The sequence below is a fragment of the Nycticebus coucang genome, chromosome 24, assembly GCF_027406575.1.
Source record: "Nycticebus coucang isolate mNycCou1 chromosome 24, mNycCou1.pri, whole genome shotgun sequence".
In the NCBI taxonomy this organism is placed as follows: domain Eukaryota; kingdom Metazoa; phylum Chordata; class Mammalia; order Primates; family Lorisidae; genus Nycticebus; species Nycticebus coucang.
In genome coordinates, this window is record NC_069803.1 from 27,668,500 (window position 1) to 27,687,043 (window position 18,544).

General features: G+C 45.5%; 1 protein-coding gene across 3 annotated transcripts in view; it reads left to right on the top strand.

The window, feature by feature from the left end:
* EXTL3 (exostosin like glycosyltransferase 3) overlaps positions 1–18,544 on the top strand; it is a 97,523-nt gene that overhangs the window by 24,378 nt on the left and 54,601 nt on the right. Inside the window, exon 1 of one of the 3 annotated variants that reach the window (XM_053578422.1) lies at positions 13,322–13,548. The exons of 1 other annotated variant lie outside the window; for it this stretch is intronic. The gene's annotated coding sequence lies outside the window, so the exon portion shown is untranslated. Of the gene's footprint in view, positions 1–13,321; positions 13,549–18,544 lie in introns of those variants that run through there. One more of the 3 variants, XM_053578420.1, reaches the window with a different exon arrangement.

An 18,544-nucleotide genomic window follows, 5' to 3' on the forward strand; every position in this document is an offset into this window, starting at 1 on the left:
TACTCCCGGTACGCCCAGCTACTTGGGAGGCTGAGGCAAGAGAATCGCTTAAACCTAAGAGTTTGAGGTTGCTGTGAGCTGTGATGCGATGGCACTCTACTGAGGGCAACATACTGAGACTCTCAAAAAAAAAATAAAAAAAGCATTTTCTGCTGACTGGGTGTGGTAGCTCACACCTGTAATCCTAGCACTCTGGGAGGCAGGTGAATTGATTGAGCTCATGAGTTCGAGACCAGCCAGCCTGAGCAAAAGCGAGACCCTGTCTCTACTAAAAAATAGAAAAACCGAAGCAAGAGGATCACTTAAGTCCGCATTGGGGGTTGCTATGAACTATACACCACGGCACTCTACCCAGAGTGACAGCTTAAGAGTCTGTCTCAAAAAAAAAAAAAGAAAAGAAAAAAGAAAACAAATAAAACAAAACAAAAAACCAATTTTTTTTTCCTGGCTCGGTGCCCGTAGCACAGTGGTTATGGCACCAGCCACATACACTGAGGTTGGTGGGTTGGAACCCAGCCCCAGCCTGCTAAACAACAATGACAACTGCAACAACAAAATAGTGTGACGTTGTGGTGGGCACCTGTAGTCCCAGGTACTTGGGAGGCTGAGGCAAGAGAATCGCTTAAGCCCAAGAGTTGGAGGTTGCTGTTAGCTGTGACGCCATAGAACTCTACCGAGGGCGACATAGTGAGACTCTTTCTCAAAAAAGAAAAAAAATTTCTTTTTTCTCCTGTAGGGTGTCTCTTCATTCTGATGGTCATTTCCTTTGCTGTACAGAAGCTGTTTAGTTTGATGCAATCTCTTTGTCTATTTCTGCTATTGTTGCCTGGGTTTAGGGGTCATATCCTCAAAAATCATTGCCTAGGCTGTTCTGTGAAAGGGCTGTATATGCAGACTGACCCCCAAATGCGTTTTTGGATTGTGGTTGTAAGGTGATTTATTAGGAGGAACTTACAAACAGAGCATGGTTGTGGGCGGCTGCAAGACAGACACGTCTTCTCACCACAACCCCTGAGACTCAGGGCTCATATTTTTTGTGGGAGGGGGGAAGAATACTGCTCTGGAAAGATTGTGTCGGTGGCTCAGGTGTCACAGCCTATGATTTCTGCAACAGCACCAAGGGTTGTTTTGGAGGAAACTTACAGTGAATAGATGTTCCTACATAAAGAGTAATGCATCAGCTAGACGTTCTGGAGGCATTCCCACACCAGGAGTTAGTCAGAAGTCACACGGCAGATTAGCATTTAAAATAAAGTCACTTTTGTCCCCATACAAACCAATGTCAAGAAACTTTTCCAGTATGTTTTCTTCTAGCAGGTTTAGAGTTTCAGGTCTCATCTTTAAGCCTTTAATCCACCTTGAAATGATTTTTGTATACGGTGTGAGATGCGGGTATAATTTCTTTCTTCTGTATATGGATATCTAGTTTTCTTCGTGCCATTTATTGAAAAAAAAATCTTTTACCCATTGTGTGTTCTTGGTACCTGCGCTGAAGATTTTTAAGCAGGGAGATAATGACAGAACCCAATTTGTTTTCTGGAGAAATTAATTCTAGGGTAATTTGGAGTAGAAAGGACAAGAGAGACCAATCAGCTGGTATTGTATTGCAAGATACTGTATTGCACCAGGTAGGGGTGAAGACCCAAAGGAAGGGTGTGCACAGGAACATTTGTTGAATGCTTACTGTGTGCTGGCTATTTTGCATATGATACCTTGTTTAATTATCATAAAAACTTGAGGTCAGAAAGGTTAAGTAACTCTGCCATGAATAGTCATAGTAAGTTTATGGCATAGCTAATAATTGAATACAGGCCCATGTCACTCTAAAGGCCATTCTGAAATACAGTGGGATCATGCGAGGCGGAGCAGGGCTGAGTGGGCGTCATGGAGTTCTGGGGTGGTGTTGCCAAGCTCCAGCAGCCATTTGGACATAGTGGGTGAGGGAGACAGAAGGGCAACAGTTGATGTTGCCGACTTGGACTACTGGCTAGGTTGTGACATTGATAACGGAGAAAATGATTATTAGAGAAGGGAAAGAAGTAGGGAAGGTAGAGAAAATCATGATTTGTTAACAGTTTCTATAAATTGGTTTGGATGACTAAGTCTGTAGAAACCTAGACAAGATATCTAGTGGGTAGTTTGGCTCAAGGGCTCAGAAGAAAGGTCTGAGCTAAAGATGGAGATTTGGCTGCTGAAGTCAGGGATGTGTTTACCCAGCAATGAGAACAGAAGATGGCCTACGGTGGGTCCCCAGGTATAGCAGCATTTAAAGGATGGTGGGGAATTAAGACTCAGTCAAAGAAAAGAGAAAGAATGGTGAGAGGGTAGTGTCATGACAAGCAAAGACTGGATCATTTCGAGAAGGTTAATGCCCAGCTTTATTTTATTTTATTTTTTATTAAATCATAGCTGTGTACATTAATGCGATCATGGGGCACCATACACTGGTTTTATAGACAGACCATTTGACATATTTTCATCACACTGGTTAAAGTGCCCAGCTTTATTAAGTTCTGTGGAAGAGTTCCAAAAGGAAGCCCAAAAAGATTCAATGAGATTAATGAATTAGGAACTCACTGATGACCTTACTGACAGCAGTAATGGGAACGATTTCAGTAGATTGCCAAAAGCCAGCCGTTTAGGAATGGAAGAGTGAATGGGAGCATTATCTGGAGGCAGAGCAGAGGCCACGCTTAGGAGTTCTGGTAAACGATGATGATGACAGCGGTTGATGTCCCTGAGGGCCTGCTGTGTGCCGGGCCCTGTACACACCATCTGGAGAGATCTTTACTCCTACAGAGTAGGTGCCATTATTATCTCCATTTTCTGATGAGGAAATTGTAGCCAAGAAATTATAGAGAGGTTAAGTAACATGCCCAAGTACCTACCACTAATAAATAATTAGAAAAGATTTGTTATGGGCTCAAAGGGTATGTTGTAAGATGGTGAGCCCGTTTAGGGGTAGGGGGACTCTGCAGTGATGAGATACTGACCATATACGCAGCAGAGATATAATAATTGATGGATCAAGGTCTAAAGGAAGGGTATTAGCTCTTTTTAAAAAATGGAGCACCTAGCCAGGCATTGTGGCGGGCGCCTGTAGTCCCAGCTACTCGGGAGGCTGAGGCAAGAGAATCGCCTAAGCCCAGGAACTGGAGGTTGCTGTGAGCTGTGTGACGCCACCTCACTCCACCAAGGGCGATAAAATGAGACTCCATTTCTACAAAAAAAAAAAAAAGAAAATGTTCTCACCTTGGTGGCGCCTGTGGCTCAAAGGAGTAGGGCACCAGCCCCATATGCCGGAGGTGGCAGGTTCAAACCCAGCCCCTGCCAAAAACTGCAAAAAATGGAGCACCTAGTTTTGGGAAGGGAGTTGGGACATCTCTTTGTCAAAGGCTAGAGGAGATGAAAGAACAGGTGGATACATATCCAGGTGTCAGCTAAGGTAGCATTCTTTTTTGCGATTTAAGTAGCATTGGCTTAAATCCTCATTTCTCGTCCACTGGGAAGTTCAATCCAAGATTTCTGTGAATTCCTGGAAGCTCATCTTCTTATGGTTTCTCTGGCTTTGAGTTTCTGCTTTGACTAAATTCTTCATCTCGTTTGTCACTCTGCTTCCTTGGTGCCATGCTGACCCACCTGTGGAACTCAGCACCCCTCTTCCCTCCTTTTTTTTTTTTTTTTTGTAGAGACAGAGTCTCACTTTACTGCCCTCGGTAGAGTGCCATGGCATCACACAGCTCACAGCAACCTCCAACTCCTGGGCTTAAGCGATTCTCTTGCCTCAGCCTCCCGAGTAGCTGGGACTACAGGTGCCCACCACAACGCCCGGCTATTTTTTGGTTGCAGTTCGGCAGGGGCTGGGTTTGAACCCACCACCCTCGGTATATGAGGCCGGTGCCCTACTCACTGAGCCATAGGCGCCGCCCTTCCCTCCTTTTTTTTAACTTCTCCCCAAAGCACTCACATAAAGCATTTGTGCAAGTGGCAGATATTACTGAAGGCAGGAGATTTTATAAACTTAGCAACACAAATAACTTAAAGTCTAGAAATAGATACCTCTATTTTAAACATTCTTCAGCTCCCTCATCACTGGGAACTCTCTCCCCACGCTGTCGTTTAAGCCCCTTCTCTTTTTACCCACCTCCACTTTCTCTCCAGTCTCCTTGTTCTTGGTTTTTTTTTTTTTTTTAATGTTAGATCTTATTAACTAGCTATTAACTTCGCAGTTTTATTCTAAGCCATGTTCTCTTCTTCCGTACTTCACACCACAGTAGTTTCCTAAATAAGGCATTTTCTACCCTGAAGAGGAGGAAAAATTATTACCAAAATAATAATTTTTTTCACTCTAGTACTTGTAGGTAGGTTCAAAGGTGAGGATTTAAAATAAATCATGTCTATTGTCTTCTATTTTCTTTTTTTTTTTTTTAAACTTTATTTATTTTTATTTATTTATTTTTTTGTAGAGACAGAGTCTCACTGTACCGCCCTCGGGTAGAGTGCCGTGGCGTCACACGGCTCACAGCAACCTCCAACTCTTGGGCTTACGTGATTCTCCTGCCTCAGCTTCCCAAGCAGCTGGGACTACAGGCGCCCGCCACAACGCCCGGCTATTTTTTTTTTTTTTGTTGCAGTTTGGCCGGGGCTGGGTTTGAACCCGCCACCCTCGGCATATGGGGCTGGCGCCCTACTCACTGAGCCACAGGCGCCGCCCCTGTCTTCTATTTTCTTATTGAAATATGAAATATGCTCCTCTGTTGAGGTAGGAATGGGTCTAGTAAAGATTTGGACAGCTGCTTGGGGATTCTGTCGATAGAAATTTACCTGATTTCTAAAATCTCATAAAATACCAGATATATGTAGAATGATTCCTTTAAGCCTACAAACTTGTAGAATTGATTTCCTTGCTAGAGATGGATTATTCTGTTTACTGAATACTCTGGTCAATATGAGAAAAGTAGAAGTAGTAAAACATCAGAGTAAGTAAACTAAAGCCAGGGCAACGGAGGGCAGACTTTGCTGGTCTATTCTCTAACCCAACATGGGCGTAAGTACACAGCAAGCATTGTCCGTGTTGCACTACTGGGGCTAGAGGATGTTCATCTTGCAGGTGAAAAAGGATAAAGGAGTTTATTAATTACCAATTGCTCCATAACAAGTTATCTCAAACTTGGAGGCTTAAAATATAAATATGTATTATCTCATAGTTTCTGGAGGATGGGAATTTAAGTGGTCCTGCCTCAGGGTGTCTCATGAGGCCACCGTCATCTGAAGGCTTGAAGATCTGCTCCGGCTGATCAGCTGCTCTGGCCGGAAGATCTGCTCCTGCTGATCAACGTTGGCAAGAGGCCTTGGTTGCTTACCACACAAGTCTCTCCATAGTGGTATGACATAGCAGTGAGCTTCTTCCAGACTGAGTGATCTAAGAAGGTGAGAGCAAGCAGATGGAACCTGAAATAGCTTGTGTCAATCCCGGTGTGACATGCCATCGATTTTGTGAGGTTCTGTTGGCCACCTAGAGCAACCCTGGTTACAATGTATGTGGGGACTACACAAGGGGGTGTAGTAATCAGAGGCTGGAAACCATAGAAGTCTCCAAAAAATTATGTGCATGGGACCTTAAAATGCTATGGATAGAGTAGACTGGTAGTTACCAGGCTTTTAGATTTAATGGACTAGTAAAATGAAAAAGTAATTGGAGAAGGGGTACCAAAATAAGTATGTTTCATTATTTTGCTCACTAAAGATTTTTAACAAGCCGCCATCATCCACTATCATTTCGTAAAAACTCTCTTCGACATAAATTGGGAGAAGAACATCATCTCAGAATAAAGGGAAGTACTTTCAATTAGATGAATTTAGCTTTATTAAAAACTTACAGGGTGGGGCGGCGCCTGTGGCTCAGCGGGTAGGGCGCCGGTCCCATATGCCGGAGGTGGCGGGTTCAAACCCAGCCCCGGCCAAATTAAAAAAAAAAAAAAAAAAAAAAAAAAAAAAACTTACAGGGTGGCACCTGTGGCTCAGTGAGTAGGGTGCCGGCCCCATATACAGAGGATGGCAGGTTCAAACCTGGCCCCAGCCAAACTGTAACAAAAAATAGCCGGGAATTGTGGCAGGTGCCTGTATTCCCAGCTACCGGGGAGGCAAGAGACTTGCCTAAGCCCAAGTTGCCTAAGCCCACAGCTGGAGGTTGCTGTGACCTGTGACGTCACAGCACTACACCGAGGGCAACAAAGTGAGACTCTGTCTCTAAATAAGTAAATAAATAAAAACATACACACTTTTCTTTGCTCTGTGTGTGTGTGTGTGTGTGTTTTAAGACAGAGTCTTACTCTGTCACACCAGGTAGAGTGCCATGGTGTCATAGTTCACAGCAAACTCAAACTCCTGGGCTCAAGTTATCCTCCCAAGTAACTGGGTCTACAGGTGTGTGCCACAACACATGGCTAGTTTTTCTTTTTTTAGTAAAGACGGGGTCTTGCTCTTGCTCAGGCTAGTCTTAAACTCCTGAGCTCAGGCAATCCACCTGCCTCAGCCTCTCAGAGTGCTGGGATTACAGGTGTGAGCCACCACGCCTGGCCTATCTTTGCTTTTGTCATTCAGTCATGGTGCTCTCTCTTGTACAACCTAAGAACGGAGTCCAGTGGATATTGATCTTTGTTACACTGTGAAACATTTTCTTTAAATTTTACTTCAAATTATGCATGGACAGCTGAGCATTTTTATTGATGGACTGGTTGCGACTTGTGACAAATAAAAATAAAATCTACGTGATAATTTCAAGTTTTCAGCTAGAGCAACAGAAAAGATGACATTATCCTTTACAAAGATGAGAATGGCTGCAAGAAATCAGGTTTTGGGTTAAAGAGAATTCTTACCAGCATCCAACCTTCATCCCATGGATGACTAAGTAGGTGATCTAAAATGTGGAAATCATATTCATGTCTGTGTTTTTTTAAAATACCATTGCCAAACTTATTTAATTAGAAGACGATCTCTAGCAGTAACAATGTGTGTGTGAAAATAGAACACACACTCATGCAAAAACAAGAAGCACTCAAATTAGAGAAGTTTGTTTTCTCTTCAAAGAATAGATGACTTTCCCCCTGATTTTATTTTTGACGTCTAGACCATGGTGCCTGGTGTGGTCTGTCATTCCTATTCTTCTAACATTAAAATACTGAATTTTTTAAGTGCCCAACAGAGATATCCTGCTTCTTTAACATTTTTCCCTTGGTGTGAGTTTTATAAGGGAAAACAACCAAGTTACAAATAACAGCTACATTCTGGCTGCTGCTGCCAACAGAACTAAGACAAACTGTTGAGAGGCAAGGAGGCACTTGCTCCAGTGGTTATATAAGGATGGCGCAACAGCCCCAGGCCACACACAAGGTCAAGGCCTCCGTATCACCTGTGTGGGAGTATGGGCTTGATTCTCTCCATTCTCAAACGACTCAAATAGGAAATGTCCAGGTGTGTTAACACTCTACCCCAGATTGTTCCCTCGCACTGAGAGACAGCCTACAGTACAGTTGCTGGAAAGCTTCTGATTCAGTTCATTTCATTCTTCCCTCGTAACTCTTCTAACTACTTTCACATCGTCTCCACCAGTCACCGTTGTCCGTGATGATACGGCCTCGATGGACTGTGAACCACAAAGTGGGGATTTGTCATTCAGTGATGGATTATAGAAACGGCAGTATTAACAGTGCATTTAAAGTTGGTGTAACCTCCAAAATAATTGAAGCCAAAAAATGGTAAAATAGGTGAGATTGAGGGCAAGAAAGATAGAGAAGTTTCACTTGTGATAAACCCTTTGGCATTTATTTTTTTAGATGTGCATGCACTGTCTAAATTTGATAATGGCAATTAAATGAGTACTCGAAGCTATGTATAGCTAATAATAAATAATAATAATAATAAAATAAAGTCAGGAATATAATGAGTTACTCTTGCAGTGAGTGTCAAAAGACCCTTAACAACTGTGAAATATCCACACGGTCCACTTTTTTTTTTTTTCTGGTTTTTGGCTGGGGCTGGGTTTGAACCCACCACCTCCAGCATATGGGACCGGTGCCCTACTCCTTGAGCCACAGGCACCGCCCTTCACACGGTCCACTTTAATGGGAATGCCTATATGCAATTATCTTCTGTTCTTTCATCTTTTTTTTTTTTTTTTTTTGTAGAGACAGAGTCTCACTTTATGGCCCTCGGTAGAGTGCCCTGGCGTCACACAGCTCACAGCAACCTCCCAATCCTGGCCTTAGGCGATTCTCCTGCCTCAGCCTCCCAAGTAGCTGGGACCACAGGCGCCCGCCACAATGCTCGGCTATTTTTTTTGTTGCAGTTTGGCCGGGGCCGGGTTTGAACCTGCCACCCTCTGTATATGGGGCCGGCACCCTACCCACTGAGCCACAGGTGCCGCCCTGTTCTTTCATCTTTTATTCTTAGAGGCTGAATTAAGACTAATAGGTCAATACATGGAAAGGTTCTGAAACTAAGATTCAATCCTCATTAGAGACACATTGGGAGAGATAATTAAATTATGGAAAGCACAGGAAATTTTTGCTATCTCACAAGGATTTTTTAAAAATAGGCTGATACATTTTAAACGACTGCATTTAATATACATTTCTAATTCTGCGTAATCCTATTGCCAATCTCACTATGTGTTGTTAGATGATGATGATGACATGCTATAGTGAAATGGACTTATGTGCATGTAAATTAATGATTAGGATCTTTTAGATTAATTAATGATCTTAAGAGCTACCACCTGTATTTTGCAGAATAAAGGGATCTTAGAGGAAAGAAGGACTGAAAATGGTACAAAGCAATTGAATATGTGTGAATTTATTTCTCCTTATAACTTTTACAGCATATATATTCATATAAATAAATAATATAGCAATTGCATGTATACGTATTTGTATGTAATATTTCCTAGACTCTAGTGTGCTCACTTCCCTGGAAACCACACTGGTGTACTGGAAACTTCTCTGGACTGGGAGGACGAGAAGTAAGGCCTGTTTCAGATTGTAACTTCACACAGGAAATGAGGGAGTGTGTCTAAGGATCGTTCATGCTCTAGCCTGATTCTCAGAAGGTATATACTTTTTGAAGTCTTCTATTGCTTCTTTCACATTTAAAGAAGTAAAAAAGTCACCTCCTCGCATCTCTACTGGATGACTTAGGATGAACAGGATGTCTCTTAATTCAGAAGAAAAACTCATTCACCAAACAACCCAGCAAGAGATTCTGAGCCTCTCTCAGACCTTTTCCATCATGTGCCTGCCTTACACCTTTTGTTTTCTCTGATGGGGAGTTTCTTGATACTGTGTGCCTTCTCTTGATCCTGTAATGATGGGCTGGGGAGACAGCCTCCTGCCTGTTTGTGGAATGGCGGTCTGAAGCTTCTCCTCTGCTCCCACTTTCCCAGTCATTCAGCCGTGTTCTGGGTGTGGTGATGAACCAGGGGCCTTCTGGCCATGTTGCACATGGCTATGCTATGCTATGCTCTTGTGGGCAAAACAGCAAGCCACTGGGATTGGAACTGGGCTATGCCATCTTTGTGGAGAGAGAAGGCAGGTAAAGTAATATTGTTCTTTTTCTTACTCTTTTCAAAGGATTGATTCTCAAATTTCTTGCCCCCAGGCATTCTTCCGGTCCTGCCCCCAGGCCTTCTTCCAGGCGTCCCCCCAGGCTGCATGAAAATGTGACATTGGAACTCCGCCATGGACACTGTGTCTACTTTTACCTCTTTTCTCTGGTATAACTCTAAATACGCCAAGTTCCTTCAACACTCAGACCATGTTGTGGCATGTTGTTTCTGACTGAGGACATTTTTTCCTACTGACTGGCATAATTTAGGGTAAACATTAGACGCCTTTATGTTTGCCTTAGGGAACATTTATGTCTTTATATGGAATATAATGGAAAATTTTGATGGCATTTTGATCTTTGAGTTTTAATTAATGTTTACAGGGTAAGTGTCTTATTTAGGTAACAGATTTGAATCAGGCTAAATTTCCTGACTTGAAACTGATAAAACTGGTACAAAATTTCTTTTTCTTTTTTCTTTTTGTGGTTTTTGGCGGGCTGGGTTTGAACCTGCCACCTCTGGCATATGGGACTGGTGCCCTACCCCTTTGAGCCGCAGACTCTGTGAGCCATAGGCACATGGCAAGGTAAAGAATGCTTTGCCATTTAGTAATAAGTTAACAAATACTGTGCGACGATAAAATGTGCTTTGTCTTGTTGTTCACTCTTTGGGCATGCCACAAATTATCTGCGGACCACCCAAACTGTTTGGCTAAACAAAAAAACAGCCACTTTTTCAAGGTAAGATTCTTGGGAGGCTGAGGCAGGAGGCTAGCTTGAGCCCAGGTGTTCAAGGTTGTAGTGAGCTATGGTGATAGCCTGGGAGACAGAGCAAGAGCCTGTTTCTTCAAATTAAAAAGAGACATGTCTCAGTTCCCTGTCTAGAAAAGGACACTTCTTTGTAAGGATTAAAATGAGACAGTGCATAGAGAGGGTTTGGCTTATTCCCTGGCAATTAAGTGTTCATACAATATGTCTTCATAGAATGATGATGATGTTCACTGGAAAGTGGACTGGAGGGTTGCAGCTAAGGGATCTGCTTACAGGTGGAGAGGATGCGAGGCAACTGGTTAAAATTGGCAAGAAGCAAGTGTGGAGTAGATTTGTGAACTGGCACGGGGAAGGAGAAATAACTTGAGTGGAAATGGTGGGAAATGAGAAAGAAAGACAAGAGAGGAAAGACAGGATGGGATGGGAAGTTCTGAAGCAGCTGACTGCAGCCAGCACCCAACTGTGGACACAGCTTTATTTGTAAAGTATCTTTAACAAGGTAAATCTTTTTTTTTTTTTTTTTGTAGAGACAGAGTCTCACTTTATGGCCCTCAGTAGAGTGCTGTGGCCTCACACAGCTCACAGCAACCTCCAACTCCTGGGCTTAAAGCGATTCTCCTGCCTCAGCCTCCCGAGTAGCTGGGACTACAGGTGTCCGCCACAACGCCCAGCTATTTTTGGTTGTAGTTTGGCCGGGGCCGGGTTTGAACCCTCCACCCTCGGTATATGGGGCTGGCGCCTTACCGACTGAGCCACAGGCACCGCCCAACAAGGTAAATCTTAACACCTGGGGTAAAGATTGACTTTAAGGAGGGAAAGCTGTGTGCTTGCCAATAATAAGGAAAGTATGCACGGGCTAGGTGCCTTCTAGCAGGTGAAAAGAATGTTGTAAAAGGAAGAGAAGCAGCTGGGGTCCTTCCCTGAACTTCACCCCAGGCTGTGAACAGCCTGTGGTCCAGTCACATGGTTGGTGAGGATCACAGTGATATGAGACAGGGAAGGAACAGGAGCTTCCTGTGGAGACTGAGGTAGAGCCTGCTGAGAGTAAGCAGCAGCAGGAGGGGTGCTCTGCAGCAGCTGAGGCACCCATGAAGGCCAGGGCACACGAAACTTCAGGTGAACATCCTTTTTCTTCTTAAAGCTTGGACATTGTTAACATAGCAGCTGTTCCCTGATTCATCTCTCCCAGTCTCAATTCCTAGTTGTCCCCAATTCAGCCTGTTTTACGCTTGCCCCCCCCCTCTCAGCTGCTTACAATATAGAATCACTTATTGCCTCTAACATCTCATTAACACATTGTTGACTGTCAGTTTTACTCAGAAACTAGGTAATTCATGACTGGCCTGCAATGTATTTAAAGTCAGATAAATCGACTTCAGGGGCAGCCATGTGTTATTAAGTTACTTAAATAGAAGACTGAGTGTTGGAGGTAGCAGGTATCTGCAAGTCCATGTCTGCCAGTGTGGAGGTGAACCTGCACTGGGTAATCCCCCCGTCTGCTGTTGTGTCTCCTCCCACACTGCCAGGCCCTTTCTTGCCTGTGGCTGCCGCATCCCTGAAAGCCAGCCAAGTGGATGAACCGTAAGGAAAAAGACAATTTGTTTTTTTTGTTGTTGTTGCTGTTGTTTTTGGAAAAAGACAATTTGTCATGCTTGGACAACACGTTCCCCATTTTCATTTCTTGAATGCTGATTTTTGAATGTTGCCTTCCTCCGTCTTTCCTCAACAAATTGGCAAAAGTTAGGGGTTGCTTTTGTGTACATCTGATGGTGGTAGGACTTTGAAAATGTATGTTTGTGTATAGAAATAAAGGGGACAGGAGAGGAAAGAGCGAAGTGTGAGGAGGGAGGGGGATGGTTGTGGATGGAGAGAGGAAGAGTGTGCTTTAGAAGACAGGTTGCTAGGGTTTTTAAAGTTTTGTTTTGCAAATGGAATCCTTGGCCCAAACTTTCTCCTGCAGGCATCATCAATCTCCTGCCTTTTCCCAGTCTCTTTGCTGGAACTCTGGGCCTGGCTCCACCAAGAAGGGCTTGTGGCCGGCTGGACAGCTGCAGCAGCCGGGTCTCAGGGGCGCAGTTCTAGTAAAAGTAACAGACCACCCAGGCACAGGGAGAGGAGCCGGCTCCCTGCCTGGGCCCTGATGCGTTTGGAGTTCCCTGGAGTTGAAGGGTTTTAAAGGTCTAAAGGGTTTCTTTAAACCCCAGTACAATCTGGGGATTAAAGACATTAAAAAAAAAGACACATTGAGGCAATTCGACATTATGCTGCAGTTACAGATTGAAAAAGGTGGTTTTAACTCTTGAGTTAGTCATAACCCGGTGTCTCAAGGGCCCTCTCCCTTGTCAGCCTGCGAGGTCCCGTCCGGGTTATCTCGCCGGGGTGGGGCTGGACAGTCACGTGTCTCAGGGCCTGTGGAACTCGTGCACTTCGGGGTTCACAGGATTTGGGTCTTAAGTATTTAAACGGCATCCTTGTTTCCTTGTTTTGGTGGATCGTCCCACATGACCGGATTAACCTGTTGTTTTTGCAAAGTCTCGGGATTTTCCTAAGCTTCCAGGCCGCCCGGCCCTTTCTTTGTTGTTTAACATTCAAAGTGTTTCAACCCTGCGGGCCATTGCTGGGCACGGGCCACCGCACTTAGGAAGGCCTTTTCCCTGGGGAGGGTTTATTTTTGACTCCAGGGGCTGCGACTTGACTCTCCCGGGCCAGCGGCGGAGGCTCTGGGGTCAGGCCGGCTTCCAGGGCTGCCGGGAACTCGCTCCTCGCGCTCCTAAGCGGGCTTTCTGGGGAGGGCGAGGCAGGCGGCTGTGGCGGACCGCGGGGCTCAGGGCTCGGCCGCAGGTCCCCACAGCGGCCCGCGCCTCCCGTCGGCGCCTCCCGTCTCCCCAGCGCGCACCCCAGCGGCGGGCGCGCGGCAGACGCGGTCCGGAAAGTCTCGAGAGCGCGCGCGCCCGCCCGGCCTCGTTCGCGAGCGCAGGCTTCGGCCATTTCCGTCCCGGCGCACTCGGCGCACTTCGGCAAGTTCCGCAGTCGCCTGTCGGAAATGGCTGCCGGCCGGCAGGGGGAGCGGGGGATCCGGCGCGGCCTGGGAGGCGGGCGGCCGGCGGCCGGCGCGGCTTCTGGGACGCCGAGTTTGGCACAGGCGGCGGCGACGGCTGGTCCCTGAACTGGAAGCTGGTAGGGCTCCCGGCGGCGCGTGAGGCCGAGGGACCCGGGCAGCGCCCGACGCGCTCGCGGAGGGAACCCGGGTGGCCCCGAGCGCGGGGGCCGCGGCGGGGAGGAGCGGGTCTGGCCGTGGCCGTGGGAGGTTGCAGCCCGGGCGGCGGGCGGCGTGCAGCCTGGGAGCCGAGTAGGCCTGCCCCGCGCCCCGGGGGCCTGGGCGGGGGACCACGCGGCCCTGGGCCAGCAGCGAGGAGGGTTAACGGGTCTCGGTGGGGCTGGAAGCGCCACCTCCCCCCCACGCCTCCTCCTGTCCCCGTTTGCGCTGCTTCCGACCCACCTCCACCCCTTTTCTTGGGAGCCCGGCTTCAGCTGTTGAGCCTCTTCTCCCCCAAGCCCTCCACCCTCCTCGGCCTGCGGTGTTTGTCCAGCTGTTGGTGGGGAGCATCATTTGTCGACGAAGGCGCAGCCCGGATCGCACCGTCCCCCTCCCCATTTCCCTTTGCACACCCTCCACATCTGCCCTGCATTGCTCCTCCTAGAGTCGCCCGCTGTTGCTGCTCTTCCTCTGGCTTTTTTTGCGGGGCTCCCTCCTTTTATGATAAGCCACAGTCAGAATAGCCACTTACTGTCGAGGGGTCCAGGTGCGGCTGCTCTCTGCGTCTTGGGCTTTGGCGCCCGGACCCAGCCCCTGGAGCGGTGGCCTAGAGCGTTGTGAACCCAGGAGGCTGCCGAGTGCTGCTTGTCTCCACGCCTGAAGTCTGAGCCGGACGGCTCGGCCCGCGCTCCTGGGGACAGAACCAATCCCGAGCCCCTGGAGGTCAGGCTGGGCTGCCTGACTGCGGATGGGGTGCACTTCTCTCTTCCCCACTTTGAGTAGGCGGTTCAGTTTCTTTTTAGATGTCTTAGGCTCTCAGAACGCTTAAATTTAGTGGGAACCCCCCCTCACACACACGTACCTGGGAACTGTTTTATTTTTTAAAAAATTATAAAGGCTTCAAGTACTCCTGGTTCAACTCCTTTGGTGGGGGAGGAAATGCGGAACACCACATGTCCATTTTTTTCCCATATGTGATTTAAGAGGCGTCTTTAGCATTTCTTCTCATCTCTTTGTCCTATTCTTTCTCCAATTTTGGAAGCTCACTTTGGAAGGCTGGGCTCCCCATGTTTTCTTTTGGCTGTCTGCAGTTTTCTGTATTTCGCCCAACAGTTAGTTTTGCATTCTGGTGCAGTGACTGTAACTGTGACCAGAGTGCCTGGAAGGGTAATGTGTGGGGCATCGAGAGTCCTGAGTGAAGCTAGCCATTCTCAACACCCTATATATGTAGCAGGGGGACTTTTTAAATATTTTTTGATGAAAGAAAAACCACTTTCTTAAACTTGTGGGAATTTCCCCCTCTTCTGCCTGTGGGGAGCCTGAGAAGTCGTAAGAACTCAAAGAGTAATGAGAGAGGCTAACCCAGATGCTTGGTGGAAGAGAGAATTGTGGATCTGCAGAATTCTTGAAACATTATATATTTAATCCCAAAGATGAGAGAGGCATATCTGTTAACATGATGATTAACAAACTTGTCTTTTTTGCTCCACCCTCAATTTTCTTAGGAAGAAAGCTGTTACTAAATATTTGGCATGTAGTCGAGCTTTTTCAGTGATTAAGCTTCAGATTTGACCTCTGCGTAAGAAGACTTGAAGTGAAAAGGTTAGAGAGAAATGAGTTAGGGACAGAATTAAGCCTGAAGAATGGACTTCTAGGAGAGAGGGGATGGCTCAAAGGTTGGGTTGACTCCATCAGAAGAATGTCTGAGGTGAGGATGGACCCTTTTCTGCAAGGCTCTTTGCAGAAAATGATGGAAAGTCATCGAAGGGGGTGTAGGAGTGTGGCAGTATGGCAGGGTCCCTGTCCTTGTTGAGACTGGTAAGTAGTCTTTGGGGGAATGGTGGGAGGTATTTCCTGATGTTGAGTCAGGTGTTAGGAGAAAAATGAAGATCTCACCAGATCTGCTCTTGGTGAAGGTTGTGGTGTCTTCATATATAGTTACTCCAGAGTGAGGCAAGGAATTCATGAACCAGGGTCCTTTTATGAAGTCCTAAAATTGCCCACTAAATTCTTCTGGATAGTAAGTTTAACTCAGAAAACTTCTGTTAACATTTCTGTTTTATTTTTGTTTCCTTCTAATTTTTGATAATGATTTCTTGTGAAACCCTGTAACGATAGGACAGGTAAGTTAAGTAAGAGGAAAAAGGATTTTTCATGTTTGTAGGTTCCATGAAAATATCAAACTTCAGGCAGATGGAGGGACTTAAAGAGAGACAGAGGTGGGCACACCTGTAAGCTTGATCTTCCCCTGTCTGAACCAGTCCCACATGCCTTTCACATTTTCAGTCTTTCAGTATCTTGGGTGATGTTACTAGGTGGAAGAGAAGCAGAATTAAAAAAAATCTGTGATGTTGAGAATAGAAGAGGAATGTGGAGATTCATTGGTAATATGCTTATCTCTCTTACCCTTAGGCCATAATGTACAGTGTGGGGCACTGCTCACAACCCAAATGGCCCATTCACGTTGTGGGGATAGGCCATAGGAAGATAGTGGTGGAGTCTATTGTAGAGTGAAGCAGCGTATACACAGTACAGTGTACGTCAAAACCTAATACAGACACGGATAAGAACGTGTAATCCATAACTGAATGAGCAAGGCTGTGTTCCAGTTAAACTTTATTTACAAAATCAGGCAGCTGGCTATAGTGCCTGCCCTCGAGTGTCAGTGTCTCATCCACCCGTTACTTTTGTATATTTCTCCATTTGACTGAGTCTAGTACCTTCCAGCCTACTCAGTGATGTTAATGGTTAACATCCTGGGTGTTTGCCTTTTTGACTGTTTTCCCTGTTATCCTCTTATATTGTCATTTCAGCCCTCTTTACTTTAAACATTTTTTTTTCCCCCCAGCAAATACTCGATTACTTGATACTCCAAAAATTTGGTTGGGAACGTACCCTTAGTATGTATGAGGTGAGGGACAAGATGTACACAAATGCATTCTGATGGTAGGTCTTAAGTTCTTTGCCATCATATAGTACCTGTATGTTTTTTATGACAGATTTTGATCTTTATTTATTTTGAGACAGTGTCACTATGTCGCCTTTGGTAGAGTGCCGTGGCCTCACAGCAACCTTAAACTCCTGAGCTTAAGTGATTCTCTTGCCTCAGCCTCCCAAATAGCTGGGACTACAAGCGCCCGCCACGTCGCCCGGCTATTTTTGGTCGCAGTTGTCATTGTTGTGTAGCAGGCCCGGGCTGGGCTCAAACCCACCAGCCTCCGTGTATGTGGCCGGCGCCCTAACCACGGAGCTAAGGGCACCGATCCAGATTTTGATCTTTATAGCCACTCAAAGATAAGAGGCTGAACGTTACAATGTTCCTTTTTGTTTTTATTTTTTGTAAGGGAAAAATAGGTAGGAAAGAAACTGAGGCTTGGGGAGGTTACATGACCAAGGTCAGATGTAGTTAGTGTCAGAATTCTTTTTTTTTTTTTTTTTTTAAATGCTTTATTTATTTATTTTTATGTTTTGGCAGGGGCTGGGCTTGAACCTGGCACCTCCCGCCTCCTCCGGCATATGGGGCCAGTGCTCTACTCCTTTGAGCCACAGGCGCTGCCCCTAGTGTCAGAATTCTTGAACTGGTCAACAAAATTTGACCTGTCCCAAGTAAATTCTTACAGCTTTTCTTTGGATTGAGTTGTGGGTTGCATCCCTGTGAGTGTCACCTTTTAGGGCCACATGGAACAAATGTGTCACTGTTCCCTGAGGAGTTTGAGGATGGCTGTCAGGTTTCCCCATAATGCAAGTTGCAAACTGGTGTGTGTGGATCCAGGAAGACCCTGCTCACCTTACACAAAAACTGACATTGGAAGCCAACTTTTAGAAATGAGATTTCACATAAAATACCTATTCCTGTGTTCTCTTGAGAAATAATTACAGCCTTTGGTGATACGGCTCCCATATGTGATGCCAGAAATGTCCCCTTATACTCTTCATATTGCTGGAGTCCCTGCTGCCAGCTTCACTCATTTATGGGACTTCCAGGGTCTCTGTAGTCGTTGAAATTGTCATCCTTTCATAGGTCTTCTATTCTGTGGGTGAAATATTCTCATTTCATTCAGATATTCCTGACATCTGACATTTCAGATCTTCTAACTTCTTAGTATTCTGCCCTCCATTTATTTTGTAACTGGCCTTCTTAAAATGTGGCACTCAGAGCAGAGCACAGGATTCAGCGCACACTGTGGGCTGTGAGCTGACAAGTACAAAGCAGAGTCACCTTCCCTCAATTGTTTTCAATACTTTATGTTAAAGAAAAAAAGTCAAGGTCAAAAGTTTTTTTTTTCCCCTACGCCTCCACATACTCTTGACTCCCTGAAGTTACAGTCAGCTGAAAGTACAGCTGTGTGAGTGCGTGCTACTAAACTAAATCATCTCCATGTAGTTTTGGGATCCAAGTGCTGAGCTTTGTCTCTGTTAAATTTCATCTGGTTAGATATTTCAGGCTAACTCAGTTTTTTTGTATCCTGGGTTTTCTTTCAGTCTTGACTTTATCCTCCCAGCATGATTTTATTTCTGAAGTAGAGCTATAAAATATTAATATAAAAACACTGTGGCTTAGAATGGAGGCTATATTTGATGAGATCCCAAACGTTATTAATGGATTCTGTGGAAAATTAAAGCAGGCGTTAAAGGAAATCACTGTGCTTGGAATCTTGGAGGTGAAAGAACAGGAGGTCTTGGGAATAGCTTTGCTGCTGTGGGTTGATAGGTTGGTGAAATTTTCCTGCCGTGAAACAAATATGTACGTGCTTTTTGGGTGCAAGGCAAATTGTAACTCCATGAGAGCTTAGAATCAATCTAAAAGGATCTGTGAGGTCATCTGGTCTAGTCATTTAGTTTATGAGTTAAAAAAGGACAGAGTGGGTGGCGCCTGTGGCTCAGTGAGTAGAGCGCCAGCCTCATATACCGAGGGTG